The following is a 5,655-nucleotide window of genomic DNA, read 5'->3' on the forward strand; positions in this document are numbered from 1 at the left end:
TTCCCTACGGATTCTCCGCTTACTCTAACACTTTGGCAGTTATTATTCACACCAAGTTCAAACCAGATCATTCCCTCCAAAATCTGCCTTAGTTTGCACCTCTGCCAAGGAATATTAGCACGCTTCACTTAAACTTCACTTAAGAAGTTTTAAACTGATACAAATCCCCTGTAGTGTAGATGGCAACCCCCCTCCCAACCTCTTCTTTTATCAGAGATGCTTAAAGTTGCAGCCCTGTGATTAATATTGCACTTTATGAGAATCACTTGCTGTAACTCACTCTAAGGTTATTTTCTATCAACAGCTTTTCTATGAAGGTCTATTACTTGTCAAAGCTAAGTTTAAAATAGAAACACTTCTTGCTCATTCATTGACTATTTAATGAAGAAACTTGTCAGCTATCACATCCAGAAATATCTCTAGGCCCTACTATTAATAGCAACTGGAGAACAAATGTTATCAGGGAAGTTTAAACCTCTGATAAGCACCAGTGCAACTGTATCACTATCCCTCCCATCTCAAAGTTCTATATTCAACCAGCCTTACATACCACATAAGTCAGACATAGAGCAAAAGCAGTTGTAAACCAAACCAAACCTGTAAACCAAACCCTGTAAATGAAGTAACATACAAGGCTATACAAAGAAATAATAAGGATGGTAGAGTGCTATCCCTTTTCTGGTCAGCACTCATCAGCCTACACCAACGGAGGACAAGCACACGGTTCAAGCCTTCTTCAGCCCTCTGGCTCAAGGCTGCAGATAAGCATTGCCTGCCTGGGCAGACACAGGAGTCCTCAGTGTTCTGTTAAAGCCACATCTGTCCACTGCTCTTCCAAAACCAGGGCTGGATATGGACCTCTTTTTATGGCCTGCATATACAGCACTTCAATAGACAGTTCAAAATCTGAACTCAGTTCTCCCCTTACAGTGGATTCACACTCACCTCACAAAAGAAGTGTTAGGCAACAAATATCTCAAAGCACAGTGAACTCCAACTCTACCCTTCAAGTTTTGCCTTCAGGCAATGAAGAATGAAAGGCCTATGAGGATGGTGAAACAACCAGCAGTACACCTGCCTGGGCAGGGACACCATCTGGCAACACGAGGTCCTAAACTCCAGCCTCCTCCTAGGACAGTTCATGCATTTCAGCCCTAGTCACAGAATAACCTGACCAAGAGATGTGTCTGTGAACACATTTATGGTATTTTTACTACTAAAACTGACCTAGCTACTCTTAAGTGTGTTACCCCAAGGTCTTTTAAAAATGCAAACCTTTCTCAAACACCAACAGATCACTCCACTGAACAGTCAGTTTCAATTCTCTGACACAGAGACTAGGAAAAAGAGATGTGATCACTGCCAATACCTTTTAAAGTATTATTCAGTAGATTGACCCTTAAAAGAGGAAACAGTAAAGAATCATATTCGTAGGCATTTTTTGAGTCCTTTAAGTACAAGAAGCTGTTACATAAAAATATCTTCTCGGCTTAATTTTAAAATAGTATTTTGTCTAAATTTTGTCTAAAAATTGTTTTGAGTGCACCAGGCTCCCAGATTACTTACAGTTACATTAGATTAACCTAAGCAAAAACCTGAGCTTGCCAAAAAGCTCCTAGAGAAACTCAGTATCTGGCCTCTAGCCAAACGCACGATCTAAGACAGGCTTTTTATGTCAGCAGCCTGTTCTTGCAACTAGCAACTTTTTTTCTTTTTCCTTGGATAAAGATCAATAAATATGGTGACATTTCAGCAGTTTCAGGCTCACTAGAAAAAAAAGTTTCTCAGAGACTTTGCATTCTAAGTGACTTGGGTCAAACTTAAATCAATTCAAGGAAGCTTTTTTAAAATGCAAATTCAGAATCTTACCTAGAATTAGCTGTATTGTAAAACACAGTAGTTAAGTATAAAAAACACTTGCTTCACCATTATCTCTACTCATCCTCTCATGCTTTCCCAACTACTTATCCACATCCTGGACTCAGCTGGTTCACCTCTTAAGTTTCAGGTAACTCCCCACACCAGCAGCATGAAAACCAACACGCAGTTTTGCACATGCAGAGCTCCAAGTGGGAATGCAGACCCACATCTTCTGCTTTCAACCTAGCCATAAACAAATATTATTAACTGATAAAAACACAACTATTTTAACTCCACGCATTGTAAACACTCCCATTTATCAACTCTGTCATACATGTGGCAATAATTGTTCTCACTACCACACAACAAACAAGCTATACATAAGAATTAAAACTTGTATCGTGCTTGCAAAGTACTGACCAAATAAAAACTAAATCCATTATCCCAATCAAGTTTATTTCTGCATACAAACACCCTACCATTAACGGAAGTATTAGAAGATCTTTCCCACATTCAACACTGTAACAGAAAGTGCTGCAGAGCACAGTAAGGGAGATGCTGACTCTGCAAGACTGATTTAGGTCAAATTTGTTTGCACCTCAGCCAGATCTAATAATACTAGGAGGCCTTTTGTCATAATACAATAAGGATATCTTACAATAACATGCTTGCAAACAAGGCTATTCAAGCACTCCGTTTTTTAAGAAAGTGGCTTTTATTTCTCTCATTGCAGTAGCAGAGAGAGGTCAAGCCAGTAAAATTAAATAGGAGCCTGTAAAAATTATCTTGAAGTCCTAAACCATCTAGTAAAAAATCAAGGCAACAGTTTATGTATACAGGGCTTGGTTAGTGAAAAAGGTCTATGTTTTCCACATTTAAAAAAACCAAAACAACAAAGAAAAAACCCTATGAAACTAAAATACTATTTTAAGGTATGGGTTTTAATTGCCATTAATATAGAGATGCTAAAGCAAATTCTTCAAGGCTCAGGAGGTTTTTATTCCTTTTACAGAGGACCAAAGAAGATATTAGTTTAATTAAACCTAATATGAAAACCCTCAATTAACCCCCAAATAACTGTCAGACACTCAATTTAAATTAATATATCAAGACCCAAAACCCCAAACATGCACACATTTCAAACTTACACTAAGTAGAGAAAAATCAAGTTTGGAATGCAGAAGGGGGAAGGAACTCGGGGAAAGGCAGCACACAGTGTGCCCTGCTGCCATCTGAAATCTGCCTTAGGTCACCCCAGAGCCTCCTACAAGTCGCTTCCAGGTTTTGGTTTTCTGCTGTTGCATCTATATATTACACAAGAATATGCTGAATCAGAGTATGCGGCCTGGTAGACCTGGCAGAGATTGAATAGCTAAATCTTCATGTGCACTTTGTCAGAGAAAGGACTCTGCTCTGTAACGTGACGACTCAGTTTTGCTTAGCTGTTAAGAAAACAGAAACCCAATGCACAAAGTCAAACAGCATCACCTCAGCAAGTGTTCAACTCAAGCCTGGCGGGAAAAAAACAACAAAACCACAAAAACACCATGGATTTTATCTTAGGTCAAAAGGGCTATACAAAAAGGCTATGACATCACAAAGCAACCTCTAAAGGATCTGTGTTCCTTTTGCTAGAAAAATAGTGCTTCAGAAAGCTGAAGATGACACTGGAGTTGAAAAAAATCTAGCCTGCCCTAGTTCTCATCTTTACACCCCATCTCCTTCACATTCTCCTTTAAATCTCAAAATGTCTTTCTGCAGAAGTCCAAGGCAAGGGCTTTAGCATCCATGAAAAGCCAGGCTCTTTTTCTGTGAACAAATATAGACACGGTGTCAACACCAGGATGTTTCAATCTTAGTGTGAGAGAGGGACGTGCAAGCTGAGGGAGTGGAAACTGTTGGGATTGCGTTAGGTATTCATTACCTCTTCACTGAAATGCTCCCGCACATTATCCTAAAAGGGTTGACAGGGGAGCACAAACACAATGAGATACATCCAGGCCATTCACATACCAACTGATACTGAAAACAAAGTTTGGCACTATTTTTTCTGTACATGTCTAACTAGGACTGGAAACCTCTGTAAGTACATCTAAGACTAGAGGGGATTCATGGTCAGCTCCACATACTACTCTGTGCAAGAAGTTCTCTCTTACTACATTATTCCCCCCCCAATTTCTCATTTTAATGGACAGCATCTCAAGTCACTGTCTGAACATTTTGTACTTATTAATATTTAAGAAACCAACCAGAGAAAGATCAGCTGGCTGCAGTTGTGAACTCTTTGTCTGCTTGGCTTTTCTTTCCCCTGTGCACACAATTCTACCAAATTACTCTCCAGAAGGCTCACATCTGTGAAGAAAGCCAAACCTTACCCAGTGTCTCTGCTTGAGCAACAGAGAGTGGGTTTGTATAGATGATGTTGGGACCTTTCAACAAAACCTGACATTAAGTTCAACTCAACAAGACATTTAAGCATATATAAGGGACACCAATCTCATTCAATGCAGCCCCTTCATGAACGGTGCCCATGTAAGACTTCTATCATCCAGGCCTTTGCAATATGTTAAATTCTCTATACAGAATGATGTCATCATTTCTTGCTAGATAACTAGAAACAGCAATACCTTGGGACAAACATCCAGTTGGATTGGCCAAGACAGCTTAGACACAAGCATTGCACAAGTGCCCTGAATTTCTGACATCAACAAACACATGGGGCTTGACCTTCAGAGCTGAGCTCTTTCCACACTCAATCCATCAGAGGTTCATCCTGAAATTAGTCACTGCCTCAGCATCACAGTCTGGTAAAATCCTCCTGTGATTACATCACCCTTGGCTCCAGGGTCATAATACGATGTAATGCCCATACAGGGCAAACTGCCTTCTGGTTTTGAGTAATACCTACGAAAACCTCCCTTTCAGGGGTCAGAAGTCCTTAAAACTCCAGAGACAGACTAGACTATATCATATCACAGAATGGGTTGGGAGGGACCTTAAAGATCACCTAGTTCTAACCGCCCCTGCCATGGACAGGGAGACCTCCCACTAGGCCAGGTTGCTCACAGCCCCATCCAACCTGCTCTTGAAGACTTCCACGGATGGAGCACGCACAGCTTCCCCAGACAACTTGTTCCAGTGTCTCACCAAGACTAGGATAGGGACAGATTAAGGGGACAGACTTTTCTGCATTGAGAGATTAAGTCAGGCTACCTATGGTGTGGGGAAATATTATGCTTACTAATTCAGGTTTATTTGTCCCTTGAGTTTCAAGGGAGATGAATAAAGACGATCTTATCAGAATCCTCTCTTTTGTGTTAAGGACTGCTGGCAAAAGCAACACTTGATTAACACAAGTCAGAAACTAGCAGGAAGTTGTGCCGCAGTGTTGCAGGCTTAATTGGATGCAGCTATTAATTAAGTATCAATTTTGAAACAATTTAAATTGTCCACTGACTGGGGAGAGGCAGGAAGGGAAAAAGTGTGGCAAAATGTGTAACATGCACTATGGTACAACATGTGACTGGAAACAGAAATTCCACTTTCCCATCTTGACTGCCAGTAGCGAGGTTGTCACAGCAATCATAATGCAGCTTCATGAATATGCATTATGCTAAAATCTACTTTTTTCCTCCTTTTCGTTCAGCTCACCACATGAAATGGGAGATGAATCAGGGTTGCACAACAGAAGTGACTTCTCTTCAAAATCTTCAGCTCCGCTGCTGCAGTCGGGTGGGGTGGGGGAAAGAGGGGAGACACAGAACATGGTGGCACAGGGCTGCAGGGCTCCCCTCA

This window comes from Chaetura pelagica, unplaced genomic scaffold (assembly GCF_000747805.2).
Source record: "Chaetura pelagica isolate M959 unplaced genomic scaffold, ChaPel_1.0 scaffold15, whole genome shotgun sequence".
Taxonomy (NCBI): domain Eukaryota; kingdom Metazoa; phylum Chordata; class Aves; order Apodiformes; family Apodidae; genus Chaetura; species Chaetura pelagica.